At 39.6% G+C, this 16118-nt stretch overlaps 1 protein-coding gene across 2 annotated transcripts in view; it reads right to left on the bottom strand.

Annotated features, from left to right (window-relative positions):
- Positions 1-16118, bottom strand: part of NR6A1 (nuclear receptor subfamily 6 group A member 1) — a 220235-nt gene that overhangs the window by 187854 nt on the left and 16263 nt on the right. The gene's annotated exons all lie outside the window — the stretch shown is intronic.

Below are 16118 nucleotides of genomic sequence, written 5' to 3' on the forward strand. Positions count from 1 at the left end.
CAAAACACATTTCAGGCCCCAAAACTCTAAGCTACATCTTTCCGATTGGTGTACAACTATCACACTGAAGAGAAAAATCAAGCACAGTGAGTGGCAAATAGACAATAGGGGTTCGATACACAGTTGATCAAAGTTCTAGTTTCTGGAATGACTGCTTACTCTCTCCAGTTTGCTTTGACCCACCCTCAGTTTAAATATTTCCTCAGAAAAGCTTTTTCTTGCCTCCTTTACCCTCATCTCACACAAAAGGTCAAAGCTCCCTATAATAACTATCTACAATGCTTTGCGCACTCATCAACAAGGAATTACTTGTTCAATGTCTGATGCCACTATAAGGCTGTTCCACTAATAATGTTCTACTATCCTAGGGGAAGGAACCTGGCCTGTCTCGTTCACAGCTGTATCCCCATTATCCCTCACAAGCCTAGTACAAAGCAGCTGTTTAATAAATATCAACTGTAGTATCTCAATGGTAAACTCAAAAATAATGGTGCAAAACTAGGACTAGATGTTTACAAGAGTATTTTGTGTCATCAGAGTCAGGCAACCAGAAGCCAAAAGAGCAACTGAGAGTCATGTGGAGAAGGATTCAAATAGCAGACTGTTTAAACACCCCTTTCAAAGTCCTTGCAATCCTAAACATTCACCAAACAAACCACATTCCTTGTCTTCCTGCGCTTCCTCCTCCTTCGCTTGGTAAAGAACTACTCATCATTCTTCAATGAAACATGTAAAACAGGAGATGCTTCTCCTGTGCTCACAACTTAAATAACTGCCTCCTTCACAAGATAGTTGGAGAAGGAAATGGCAACCCACTCCAGTACTCTTGCCTGGAGAATCCCATGGAGGGAGGAGCCTGGTACAGTCGCAGAGTCGGACGCAACTGAGCGACTTCACTTCACAAGATAGTGAGTTCTTCAAGCATAGTGACAGTGCCTCATCCATCCACAGAGCTGTTCGTATGCCCACAACAGTTGCCACTGATACAATATGCAAGGTGTTCAAATGTAGGACAAACAAAACAGAAAACACTACCCTGTCTCTGGATCAAGGGAAGAAAGTCACAGGATCAGAAAATCTAAGTCTGGCCTGAAAAGTGTGTGGAATGTCTGAGTGAGGAAATCTGATCTGGAAAATCAGAGTTTGGAAGGTGCTAAACTGACTGATATGCCTAAAAAGGATCACCTTAGAGCGACTTTAAAGCCTCTCTATATAAATGCCTGGGGATCAGAAAAGTTGTAGAGAGATGCCAGGCAATAAGGAAATCACTCATCATTACACATATGGGTCCAATATTGAACATTCTGCCAGAAATGAAACTGAGAATAAGCAAACACTTAACATAAACTGACTCAAAAACAGGACAAAAACATGGGAAGGCAGAATAGTATAATGGGAAAGTTATAGTTCAAAAGGCACTTTTGGTTTAGTCATATGGCGTAGGCAAGTAACTACTTATATTCTGGACCTCAGATTTGGACATTAAGTGAAAGAACTTTACTGGGTTTCAAGAAAAGACAAAGTCTAACAACATTTTCTGAAAACAACATAAGGAACTCAAAATAACTAGATCAGACACAAATAAAGAGGGAGTGACTAAAAAAACAAAGACAGTTCCAAGAAAAACAGATAAAGTGGGCATCTATTGCTTTTACCTGCCTAGCAATCACTCCCTCTTCTGTTAATAGCATTCTGATTTTCCTTTAGAGACTTAGCCCTTTTACACTTTCAGCTGATGCAACCCAAGTAGGATTGGCCCCAGCCCTGCTACAAACTGAGATTAACAGCACTTACCTGATAGGTCTGTTAAAAGGATTAAATGAGACAGTGCATGTAAAGACTTTACACAGTACTTGACAAAGTCAAAGCTCTATATATGTGAGTTACTACTAACTAACCTCAAGGGTCCAAGAAATCTCGTGGTGTATCTATGGCACCAAAGAGCAGATTATAAGAGAGTTAACTATTAATTCATTCATGACATCATCCTCAAAGACCTGGAATGGAATCCCCTAACATTACTAACATAGTTTAGTTACTTCCTGTAACTTGAACCTTTTTTTATATTTTGTGCCTATAAACTGCTTGATACAATAATCCTAGATGTAGTATGTTACTCCCTGAGGAAAAGAAGAACTCTTTATGTTTGCCTTAAAACAAATTCCTCCAGTGGTCACAAAGGTGCCTGATTATGAAATTCAGTAACCATGTCTATATATTCCCTCTATCCAGCCCTGAGACCATCAGCTAATAATGTTGTCTCTGACTTTACAGATCATCACTAATGCAGGAGGTCTGAGGAGATACAGAGAACAATGTTAATCCCACCTCCTACAACAAGTCAATGGAATGGCTAGATCTGGCTACCCTTCTCAAACAGTCTTACCGAGATTCTCAGAAACCAGATCTGGCTAGCAAAAGGGTTTCTAGCTACAAGAACCCAAACCACTGCTAGAAGTAACCCCTCTATGTGTTGAATTCAATTCAACACAAAGGCAAAGAAAGGTTATCAGAACTGTTCAATAAAAAGCAGACTCCTAAGCTACCTAAAAATACAAAAATAACCCCCAAACCTCCTGCCTCACAGAAGTAACACATTAAACAGATTAGGGAAATGTTCTGAGAAATCTAGAGCCTTTGGCTGGTGGCTTAAATTGCTTTAAAAAGGGAGAGTCAAGAAACACCGATTGGGGGTTTCCCTGGTAGTCCAGTGGTTAAGAATCTGCCTTGCAACACAAGGGACACCAGTTCGATCCCTAGTCTTGGACGATCCCACATGCCGAGAGGCAACTAAGCGCGTGCACCCCAACTGCCGAGCTGGCGCTCGAGAGCCAGAGAGCAGAAGCGCCTGGGTCTGCGTGCTGCAACAACGAAAGCCCTCGCGCCTCGAGCCTGTGCGCTGCAACAAGAGAAGCCCCCACAGCAAGATGCCTGCGCACTGCAACAAGAGAAGCCCCCACCTGCTGCAAAGAGAGAAGGCATGCATGCACAGAGCAACGAAGACCTGGCCAAAAATAAAACAAACAAACAGACTGGTTCCTAAAATGACAGATACACCACTCGGTCAGCATGTTCAGAAGCAATCTGAAATTTAGTGCAAGGTTTGTATGTTTTTAGCTGTTGCTGTTTAGTTGATGTCGCGCTCAACTCTTTGTGACCCCATGGACTGTAGCCCACCAGACTCTTCTGTCTCTAGGATTTTCCAGGCAAGAATACTGGAGTGGATTGCCATTTCCTTCTCCAGGGGATCTTCCTGACCCAGGAATCAAACGAACCTGTGGCTCTCGCACTGGCAGGCAGATGCTTTACCACGGAGCCACCAGTGAAGCCCGTATATTTGAACAGCCACCACAGTTCAGCTTAGAAGCAGAGAAAAAGGGCATGGGTCTGAGTTGGAGTCAAATCCCAGATTTGCCATTGTTTTTGTTTAATTAACTACCCAATAGCTTATTCCTGAAATGGGGATAAAAATAACCACTTTGTTCAATTGTTGTGAGTTTCATGGTGCAATAGAGGCTTGGATTGTGGTCAGGATCCTGCCAGTCAACAAAATTTGGTAAGTATATATAAATAAATAAACTACTTTATGGCAAGAGCTCCAAGTCTAGGAATTTTCTTTAATACAAAGGAAGAATACAATTCTTTAATACAATCTCTAGCTCCAAGTCTAGGAATTTTCTTTAAAACAAAGGAAGATCCAGTTCACAAGCTTTTCTCCAATAGGAGAGAATTTGGCAAAAAGAAATGACTCCTCAATCTATGATTGGCTACCATAACAAATTTTTTAAATATTGATTTTTTTTCTTCTTTATTTATATTTTTGGCTATACAGTTACACATTTACCACAAAAGGATCTTAAATAAACTGAGTATTCTTTTTTTCCCAAATGTGAACAAACAAAAGCTTGTGGGTAATGCCAGTTAACAAATTCAAGCCCAAACATCAGCTAACTATAATCTACTGTGTCTTTTACAAAAGCAAGTTAAATATTACTCTAGGAATGTTTCAATTTGACTAGAGGACGGCAGCATGGTGCAATAGGGACTTGAATCTTGGTGAGGATTCTGCCAGTCTACTTTGAAGCCCACAGGCAAAATTAAGGTGAGGCCCTTAAAAATGCAAAATTCTGCAATTCTAATCCAACATCTCACCTTTCCCCAAAACAGAAACCACATACTAATGTCAGATTAAATGTTTTAATTAAATATGAAATATAACATTATTTCTCCTAGTCAACTGCAATTCAAGTTTCATATACTTTAAAATTGAGATATGAAGTGAAGCAGAGTTTCCAGAAGTCAAGGCTCTAAGAGGATTTTTAAACTCCTCCGCTTAAGTAGATTCCCTACCCTATGATCTCAGTGCCGTCTGATTTCCACAACAAATTATGATCATGGCTACTGACCATGAATTCCGGTTTTAGAAAATTTTGTTTTCCATTCTCCCCATGAAAAAAGCTAAAAATCTCTATCCTGGATTTGTACTGATACACAAGAGCCATTCTGCTCCTTTCCAGACCAACATTTAGTCATTTATATCAGTTTCCCATCTGTTTTGTGCCCCACCCCCACCCCACCCCCATTATGACTAGGTTCCCAATGAAACTTTGTCCTTCTCTCAGTCAAATCTGGTCTTAGCCCTAAATATCCCAAGCCACAAGGCTAAAGTATATCCCAGGATCCCAGGAAAGGTTGCTTAGTAAATGCTGAGTAACTACTTCTTTTTCCAGAAAGCAATGGTATTAAATCGCATGCCACTACAATGCAGTTCTTGCCAAAATATCAAGTTCTATGAGAAAATAAGTTTCACTGTTCTCTGCCTTTAAAGTCTAAAGCAACAATGTCAAATTCAAATATCTACAGTGATGAAAAATGTTGTCTATCTTCACTGCACAAAATGATGGCCACTAGCCATGTGGGGCTATTAAGCACTTGGAATGTGACTAGTGTGACTGAGCAACTGAATTTCAACTTAATTTTAATTAGTCACATAAGGCCAATGGCTATTATAATGGAAAAACATAAGATTAAAAAAAAAAATCTTCCCTCTTCCAATTTTTTTTTTTTTTTGGTTGTGCTGGGTCTTCATTCAGTTGATTTCTTATTAGTTGCAAGCGAGGGCTGCTCTAGGCATGTGGGCTCAGTAGTTATTGTGCACGGGGCTTTGTTGCTCCTAGGCATGTGGAATCTCTCTGGACCAGGGAGTGAACCTATGTCCCCTGCCTTGGCAAGTGGATTCTTATTCACTGCACCACCAGAGAAGTCCTTCCTTCTAAATTTATCATGACACCCTTTGGATTCTGTCGCAGCTTTAAAGTAAATGAAATAAGGAAACACTTACACAAGTGTTATTTACTAACCAATTCGTAAGTTCATCCATTGTTATCAGAAAGTAATTCCATCAGCCTAGCAAATATAGTCACTTATTCCTTCAAATGTTATTGTACCTGCCCACACTGTAGCAGGTCCTAGGCCTGGAAGATACAGGTATCAGTACAACTGAGCCTGAGTGAGTGAGTGAAAGTCGCTCAGTTGTGTCTGACTCTGAGCCCATGGACTATATAGTCCACCAGGCTCCTCTGTCCATGGAATTCTCCAGGCAAGAATACTGGAGTGGGCAGTCATTCCCTTCTCCAGGGAATCTTCCCAACCCAAGGATCGAACCCAGGTCTCCCACACTGCAGGATTCTTTACTGTCTGAGCCACCAGGGAAGCCCAAGACTGAGCCTACTGTCAGAAAACAGTCCAAAGGGGTACAGAATAAAAAATAATTATAGAGCACAACAATGTGAATATACTCAAAGCCACTGAAGTGTATACTTAAAATGATTTAAATGGTAAATTCTGTTATATATATTTAATTACAACAAGAAAAAATTAAAGCCAAATGAAAGATAGGAACTTCCCTATCTGGTGGTCCAGTGGTTAAGACTCCGTGCTTCCACTGCAGGGGGCATGGGTTCGATCCCTCATTGGGGAACTAAGATCTCACATGCTGTGTGGTGCAGCCAAAAAAAAAAAAAAAAGATAATGAAGTAAATAATAGTTTAAAAAATTAATGGTAGGGAGAGAATAATGGACAGACAGATTGGAACAGATCAACCTGATGTAACAGAAGCAGTGGTAAGAGCATATATTTTGGCATAAGAATAGGTATGAGTCCTGGCACCATCACTTACTACTGTTAACTGAGGAAGTGACTTCACCTTTCTAAACCAATTTCCTCATCTGTAGGCTATTGTGAGGTTCAATGAAATGATACACTTAAGTCAGTGGAAAGTGCTTAGTAGTTGTAATCAATATTAGTGAGAACAGAGCAGCAACTATGGGGCCAGGGGCATGTGGAAGAGAAAAGCATTCACCAGATAAACAGGGCTATTTGAGAAACATATGCAGAGGAAGCCACATGTACGAGGAATGAACAGAAAGGGAATAATGTTACCTGGTAATGTGATTTTACTGGAGCCCCAGCCAGGGCCATATCATAAAGAACTTTACTGCCACACATGGGGAGTTTTAGGCTTTTATTCTATAGGTAATAGAGTCACTAAGGAAAGGAAATACATAGATACACCTATGAAGTTTGTCAGCACCAGCAGAAAGTAAAAGTGAAAGTCTCTCAATCGTGTCAGACTCTTTGCAACCCCATGGACTATACAGTCCATAGAATTCTCCAGGCCAAAATAGCCTTTCCCTTCTCCAGGGGATCTTCCCAACCCGAGGATCGAACCCAGGTCTCTCGCACTGCAGGTGGATTCTTCACCAGCTGAGCCACAAGGGAAGCCAGCAGAACTCTCACTAACTTCAATACAGTGGTTCTAATATTTTAACCAAGTAATTAAAAGTGTAAGGCTTAAAAAGAGAAGAGGGAAGCACTCTGAGGGGGTAGTCAAGATACACATGGCAAACCATCCACAGCTCCTGAAATTCTAGAAACTCTCCCCATTTTTCAGAGCCCCTCCCAACTCCATCTCCTCAGCTCCTTTTGGTACAAAAGGTGGCTTGGATAGAGGCTGAAAAGGAATAAATGTAGCTGTTTTTTTGGTAACAAACATTAGCTAGCCAGACCATGGCTGCCTTACAGCCAGTCTTGCAGCCTGCAATTCAGCACCAAACCCAAGCAAATACAGAAACACTCTTCTTTGGATTGGTTGAGCATTAAATTCACATCTGCCTCTTTCCTTTCTATCCAGTCAGTGGGATGCCACTTGGACAGTTAGCTTTTGTTTCTCACAGGCAACCTGATAAACTATACTTCAGGAATAACAGAAAACGCTTTTGAATACAAAGACATAACACCACAAGTCTGCACAGCAAAATCCGGCTGGCAGAACTTCAAGCTGTATTTCCCTTTTCCACCTACAAACGTCAAGGTCACATTTTAAAAACTGCAACAAAAAACAAAGCCTTCTCCCTAATGTCATTTTCTTAACATGAAATCTTAGGGGTAGAGAAAAAAGAATAGGGAGAGAAACCAAGGATTCTCAATTATATAATCTATTGTGCCCATGTATTTGCTCAGCTTAAATGCGGCTTACAAGAAGTGTCTACATTTCTATGGAAACAATAAATTCCATCTGATCAACCTACATCACCTTTTATACAGTTTTTCAGGCTTCTAGCTTTGTAACTGCAGCCTTGAAACCAAACTGAAGGCAGAAAAACCAGCCCAAGATTATGACATTTCAATTTTAAGATTTTTTTTTTTTTTTTAAGCAGTACAGAGCTTCAAGGCTGCAGTAAGAGAGAATCAGAAGGTGAAAACAGTTTAGGAAGGCAATTCAGTTTGATGAATCAGAGGTCATTAGTGTTTCTATGGAAATATAGCACAGGCATTGCTCAGAAAACTGCATGTACTGTGAGCCTCTAATATTTTTCATTTACAATTCCTGGATGTCTGGAGTAGCAAACAGAGAAGGCAATGGCACCCCACTCCAGTACTCTTGCCTGGAAAATCCCATGGACGGAGGAATAATCTGTCAGCTGTCATTTTATTGAATCTTTACTATATGCCTGGCACTGGCTTGATTCTTCACATGAATTCTACCTGAAAGGAGTTCCTATTATCTCCATCTTATAAGTTTAAAGAAATAATCGTAGTTTGTTCTATGGAAAGAGCCACAAGTCAAAACAAGAGAACTTCTATTCAGAGCAATTTGGCTAATAAAACACCACCTTTGCAAGGTATACGCTTTGCAACAGCCAAACAGATGGAAACGACGTTATTTCAAAAAACAAACCCTGACGTTCCCACAAAAGTGGGGCCTCAGAGTCCAAGAAAAAAGTACCATATGGTAGATGAATTCATTTATAAACCTCCTTGAATAACCCAAGATGTCCACATCAGAAGCAGCTACAGTAACTTCACTAACCAGATCAACAAACGAAAGTATAAAACCTTACATGAATGAATGAATTAAATAATTAGACAAGAACTAGCTTCTTTTGAAAAAATATATGTTATTCCCAGCAGGAGTAGGGAGAGTGAAGGAGATTTTTTTTTTGGTTCATTGTCATTTCAACTGAAGAAGAGTCTCACAGACCAAGGAGTTTGTTTGACCATGGACACAGAACTTCCAAGGTCATTTCAGAACCATCTGTTGAGGGTGATATTTTTTTTTCCTCCTCCTACTTTTTTGATTGAAAATATACTGCTTTTATAAATGGAAACTTACACATTTAAAAAATCCTAAGAACAATGGAAAATATTTTTTAGAAGAATGTATATATACATATAACTGAATAACTCTGCTGTACAACAGTAATTAACACAACTTTATAACTCAACTATACTTCAAAAAAAAAAATCCTAAAAATGAAATGATTTATGTTATTAGCTCTCTAAAATTGACCAGTTCAACTGAAGGGAAAAAAAATCTCCCAGACATTCTCTAAATGACTTCTAAATTACTTCTTATTAGAAACATAATTCTGAGCACAAATCTTTCTGTCATACTAGTTAATCATTAATGCTAAAGCTCAGTACCATCTCTTATGTCTGTTTCAGAAATCCATTGTGCGGCAACAAAGAAATACAACATCTTTAACCTTTCACCCCAGAATCTTTCAAATCTGAAGCAAAGCGAGTTGCTGGTTAGTCATATCTACAAAATAACCCCAAAAGAATTTTTTTTTATTCAAATTGGAGTCAAAATACAAGAACAACAAACAACATATGTTTATTTCACCACATAAATGTAAAAGACACTCCACAAACAGGATTAAGGGTGAAAAATTCCTGCTGCTTCTTACATGCTAAAGTTTCCTACGATCTAAAATTAAGTTCAACAAACATTTGCCCAGCGTTTTCAATATAGGACACGATGCTAATAAGGGGTACAAAGCAGGCTGCCCCTAGATTCTTGTAATCCCTCTCCCTACTGGTAACCACTAGTTTGTTCTCTGTGAGCCTGCTTCTCTGTGTTACTCATTACTTTCTTCTATTTTTTAGACCCCACATGTAACACTTTGTCTTCCTCTACCTGACTTAATTCAATCAGCATAATACGCTCAAAGTCCATCCCTGCTGCTGCTAACAGCAAAATTTCATTCTTTCTTCTGAGCAGTATTTCATCGTATTTATATACCACATCTTCTTTATCCATGTGTCTGTTGACAGACAATGTCACTTCCATATCTTGACAACTGCAATAAAGCATAATGTTATGAACACTGAGGTGAAGGTAACCTTTTGAACTAGTGTTTTTGTTTTTTTTTCTGTTTGGATATACACTTTCTACTGCTGGGTCATATGGTAGTTCCATTTTTGGTGTTTTGAGAAACTTCCACACTGCCACACAGTGGCTACACAAGTTGACATTCCCACCAGCAGTGTATCAGGGTTCCCTTTTCTCTATATCCTCATCAACTTTTGTTATTTGTATTCTTTTTGATAAGAGTCCTTCTGATAGGTGTGAATGATACCTCATTGTGGTTTTGATTTCCATTTACCTGATGGTTAGCAAATGTTGAACATCTTCTCATATGGCTGTTGGCTGGATCCCCATTTTCAACAAGGAGTAAAAGAAGCAGACTCACCGAGAACAAACTAGTGGTTACCAGTAGGGAGAGGGATTACAAGAATTAGCATGGCATGCAAGGCCATGGAGGCCAAGGAGAAGAGGGTGGCAGAGGGTGAGTTGGTTAGATAGCATCACTGACTCAATGGACATGAATCTGAGCTCGGGCGAACTGGGAGATAGAGCAGGACAGGGAGGCCTGGCATGCTGCAGTTAACAGGGTCACAAACAGTGACCCAGAGAGAAGTCTGGCCGAACTTTTTAGCATTTTCTTCACCTATAAAATATGAATTTATCAAAGTTGGTGGTTGTGCATACTAGGGGATACAGGAGATATAATGTTAATACTTGAGGAACCTTTAAGAAGTTGACAAGTTTCTTAGATTTTTTTTTTTAAACTAGAAGAATCTTTGTAAATCATCCCTAATCTCTTCCATCCCACTCTAGCCTCCATTTTGAAGAAGGGAGAAACTGTGTAAAGTAAGTAACATCTGTACTGTCTCTCTGTGATTTAAACAATAATCATGGCCCTAACAGTTTTGGCATTTTTCTAATCTAAAAATGGCAACAATGGGACTTCCCTGGTGGTCCAGAGGCTAAGACTCAACGTTCCCAATGCAGGGGACCGAGGCTTGATCCCTGGTCAGGGAACTAAATTCCACAGGCAGCAATTAAGAGTTCAAATTCTGCAACTAAAGATCTCATATGCCACAACTAAGACCCAGTGCAGCCAAACAAATGTTAAAAAAAAAATTAACAGCAATAATTTTTTTTTAATTAAAATGGCACCAATAATACAAACATGTCATAAGGCTGCTGAATTAAATGAAATTTTAAAAATTTAAAGCGTTCAAGAGCACGTGGTGCATAGAGTATGTTCAGTAAAGGTTAGCCAATTTTTTTAATGGATTAATTATTTTAAGTAGGTTCTTTTTAAAAAGTTTAGAACAATATTCTGTGAGGATAAATTCCAACTGTAATAGCATACACAGAGTGGAGACAGCCCTGGAGCTGAGGAAAAGCTATGATTCTTCCAGAATTTATGAGTCCACAGCTTTCTAATCAACCTTGCGCTGCTGCTGCTCTGTAATTTCGTATTTCTCTGTGTCCCTTTGAAGGGCTCGCCTTCCTGATACCTGAGCTTACATAGCTTCATCTTCTTGAAGTAAGCATCAGCGAGATGTTCTGGGGTTTTTCACATCCTTCAGTTTCGGTGGAGATGACAATGACAAATTTCTGGTGTGAGGGACAGAGCTCAGTCATTAGTAAGCTTCAGGAAAATGACCCTGCTGCCTCTGGTGCCCAGTGAGGAAGATCAGAATCATCCCAGAAGCGAAGCTAGTGCACAGGCAGTTTTCTCACGTCTGAGGAAAAACTTAGAAGGGTTTGTTTTTTTTTTTTTTGCCATGACATAACAGCTTTCCAGGCACACCTTCAATAGGATAATACCTAGGCATTTTGGCAAATTTAACCACTCAAGTACCACCCACCATTCTTGTCACCACCACCTGACTTTGTGACAGTAGCAAGTACCATCACCTTCTTTTCCTTTTCAACCTTGCATTTAGCTGTTGAATACTTCATCTCGTGAAAGGGCTTTCTGGACTACATAGCTGATTAGGAATATCTGCCAATTTCTCTGACCACGACAGTATTTCAGCTGCAGTGGGGTTCCCCTTCTTAACCTTTTTAACTCTGCCACCAGCATCAAACTGCTTGGCTTCTGGGCTTTTTCTCCTTACTATCTGGCTTCTGGGCTTTTTCACCTGCCATCTTCTAAGATGCGAAAACAGGTTTTGCCATTATTAACATTATTAATAATCATATCATTTGAGGCTCCCCTGGTAGCTCAGATAATAAGGAATCCGATCCCTGGGTCAGGAAGATCCTGTGGGAAGGGAATGGCTGCCCACTCCAGTATTTTTGCCTGGAGAATCCCATGGACAGAGGAGCCCGGCAGGCTACAGACCATGGGGTTGCAAAGCGTCAGACATGAGTGAGTAACTAACACTTTCACTTTCATCATAGGTGGTAAAGTTATTTTGATTTTCACCCTCCAAGCCACAAATTTAAGTATACTTGTGAAACAGACTTAATTAAAAAATAAAAACCACTTTTCAGAAGCTCTAGGTTTGTTGCTGCACTCTGTGCACACACAGAGAATAGGACCTTTTATTAAGTCATCACTCAGTGCTATTATTAAGATGTTGGCTTCTTGATGAAGCTACAGCATTGACCTCTGGGTCAACCATTCAGATCTCGCGATCTCGAATCACCAGACCAATAAAATAAATGACTGAGGCATGTTTAAGAGTTACAGATACTAGTCTACCCTGCCCCACTAAAATCATACTCTACTTGTATAAGACATGCTTCCTTTTAATTTTTGATACTGTTTTAAGGTCTGTCAGCTTAAAGTTCCCCTTCCAGCATTAGTACGCATTAGCACTAGCAGAAACACAATGCAGCATTCTTACTTCCCATATGTATCCCAAAACTTCAAAGTTAGCCTAGGTACCCAACTAACAGCATCATCATCTATATAGTACTGTAATAGGTTTGTAATACTTATCACACACTACATTAAAAACAAACAGAAAAACTGAAAAACATTTTATATCTTACAGTACAGTATCTTGGAAAGTACAAGGTACAGTACAACAGCTGGCATACAGGGGCTGGTATCAAGTGAACAGGCAAGAGTTACTACTGACTGGATCAGGGAGAGGAGGTGGGAGACGGCAGAGTGGAAGGATCAGCAGCAGCAGGAGATGGAGGGCCAGCTGCCATTGCGCCCACGCCTGACGCTGATGGCACAGGTTCGGGTTCCTTGCTGGATTCAATTCTATCTACTCTCTTCAGAAAAGATACAGTGATGTCTGGGTAGAAACATGTTCCAATCTTTGAAAGTTCACAACTTGAAGGTTCGTATGTAGGAGACTGACGCATAACACTTATGTGACTTGACTTTAGCAATCCTGTTTCTGGGTATGCTTCACATTCCTGAATAAGTCAGAAGTGAAAGTCTCTCAGCCATGTCCAACTCTTTGAGACCCCATGGACTATATGGTCCATAGAATTCTCCAGGCCAGAATACTGGAGTGGGTGGCCGTTCCCTTCCCCAGGGGATCTTCCCAACCTAGGGATTGAACCCAGGTCTTCCACGCTGCAGGCGGATTCTTTACCAGCTGAGCCACCAGGGAAACCCTGAATAAGCTGAACTGACCATAGTTTTTAGAATAGTAACTAGCGATGTCAAGATGAGGAGTGTACTCGTAAGGTCGAAGCAGACTGAAATAAATGCAAGCTGGCCTGGGAACTGAAGCTGTGCTGACATACTGGCTGTTACAGCCACTACCATGTCACAGTCTTCCTGTTTCCAGTTTACATTATTCAATTTTTAATCCTGCTCCACATGGTATTAATTACCCTAATGCCATTTTGCTTTATTTCCTAAAAGGCATTAAGTATTAAAATTTCCTCCCATTCCACACAGAGATCTACTTCGGGGTCACATCCTCAGGGCCAGCATTGCCTCCCTGTTTGCAAGGCCATGTCCTAAATGGCAGGCTATCGTCCACAGGGTCACAAAGAGTTGGACACGACTGAGAAACTGAGCTCGCACATACTGTCTCCACTGGAACAGAATGCAATAAAATGTTAACTAAATGTAAATTGTTGTAAATGTAAATTACAAAACCAAGAAAGACTACAAAATCAAAGAAAATACATTTTATTGTACTTGAGATGACATCAAAAACTGCTGGCAGTTTTTTTTTTCCAAACTTACTTTTCCAATATTCCTAACTCCTAATTCCTAACATAATTAGGAGTCTAAGGAAGGTTTGTGATGTCATTATAGCTATTTAGTTATATAGTTATTTCATAAATACTTTATGTAGGAGTACAAATACCTACAAAATAACTGAATATTTTATGCCTTCTGGAATCACAGTAAGAACCAAGAAATGCAATGTTTGTAGAAAGACTTGAGTTTCATAAGAGGAAATCCTATTTCAACAATTGTTAATACAAACAAAAAGACATCAGAAATATGCATCAAAGAATTTCCTTCTCAAACTACCCTGGAGTCAGATGAATTCTCCTAGAGGATGGGGAAGAAAAGAAAAGCATGGAGAGATGGAGGCAAGATGAAGGGTGAGAAGGGAGGCGACAGAAGGAAAATCCAGGAGGAGAAGCAGGGTGGCTTGGACAGTAAGGTCTGTGGAACCAGTGGCGCGACGTTGAACAGACTTTCTCCTCTCGGTTTATTCATATGGAAAATGAGACCTTCGGCTCTATCCGCGTTTCCCCAAGTGAGGAGACCACTGGAAGATTTGAAGTGAACCAAGAGAAAGCACTTTAAAACATTTCAAAGCTGTTACCTTTTCACTTCTCTCTCAACCCTTCTAATTATATCAGAAGAAAAATCTCAGTTTGACACTAGTTCCTCTATTACCCCTCTAATGCTTGCTCATCTCCCTCTGTAACTAGAAGGCCTGATCATACAGACTTGAGCAGGCAACATCTTAACTAGAATTTAACACAGTATTTTTTCATTAAATTTATTTTTACTGTTTCCTTCTCTACAGCATATAATTTTTCATATAGGATAATAACAAAATATCCTTTTAAAATAAATTTTGGGTTGCAAAGTTTTAACAATTCAATATTTAATATATTAAATACATAAATATTAGGAAATGACAAAAATCATGATAGTGATACAGAAAAAACAGAAGTTTGGAAATACTGATCTAGTGGAATAGTGGCATAAGCCATGGTAAGTTATTTTCAACTTCAAGCTTCAGTTAACTCATATGTAATCTGGGAATATCACCACCTATCAGAAGAAAAGTTGTGGGAAGGATTACTTTGGATAGTTTAGCAAGAACCTGGCACACACTGAACATTCAACAACCTCTTTTTAAAGATTTTTACCAGAAAGTCCTTTTAAGAGACCTTCAGAAGGCTTTGGGTGAGGAGGTGGGGCAGCCAGTCTTCCTGTGTATTACAGACAGGAGCATTTGCTCTGGTTGTGATACTTCCCACCAAGAACCTCCAGGGACTTGGCCTTGCTTCTTACCCTGATAAAGCTACAGTTTACTCTCCTAAAGCTCATAATTCTAGTTACAAGTGTCTGGAAGTAAATGCTTCAGAAAAGCAGTACATATCTAAATTCACTGAGAAGTCTAACCCCAAAGGGTACCAGGGAAGGCAGGGCCATTTTGTAACAGTTATCCAAGCAAAAAAAAAAAAAAAGGTACTTCATTTGGGCAATTTTAACAATACTATAATGAGGAGGAAGTCACAGGGTGGTCTATAAACCAACCTTGATACTTCAGCATTAGATACTGTCCAACTAGATAGTCCAGGTGAGAAAATCCTCGAGAGAGAGTACAGGGAGATGGTTCCCAGTTTCCTGAGTAAGAGTACTTCAAGAAAAAGAACACCTGAATACTGACTTTAATCCAACAATTGTCTGGTAATAAGCACTTTACATGATATTGCCTAATTTCTCCAAACATACCTGAGGGAGGTAGTTTCAAGTCTATTCACCAAATAGGCAAAATTCCTAATAGTCAATTCTCTAAATTTACTAAAAATTTATTTTAACTATGAAGACAATTTATAAAAACACATACTGATGGGAGAGTTTAATTAGCTTTTAAAGATTTCTGCCAAATTAAGATAGACAGGATAGCAGCATTTTCAACAATGTTCAATTTGTCTCTGCTACTGTTGCAGTTGCGAAAAGTTAGGGCAGAGAGGGGACCTCTGCTGGTGAAAAGATACGGTCTGGTTTGGTCTGCAGGTAATGGGGGAAGAGATAAGGTACAGGAAAAGAGAGAGAATAAAAGAGTAAAAAATGATAAGCTAGCAATTTAGAAGGAAACTGACAACAAATTCTACAAATTAGATTCAGCAAATTGATTTCTGTTGAACTGAATATTGGGTAAATTGGATATTTGCAAACTAGTTTCAGTGAGCTGCATTTTGGTGAACTGGCTTGCTTATCTATGAAGTAGGTCTATTCACCTTACTTACTATAGTTGCTAAGTCATTTCCAACTCCTTGCAACTCCATGGACTATAGCCT

The sequence above is a fragment of the Capra hircus genome, chromosome 11, assembly GCF_001704415.2.
Source record: "Capra hircus breed San Clemente chromosome 11, ASM170441v1, whole genome shotgun sequence".
Lineage (NCBI taxonomy): Eukaryota > Metazoa > Chordata > Mammalia > Artiodactyla > Bovidae > Capra > Capra hircus.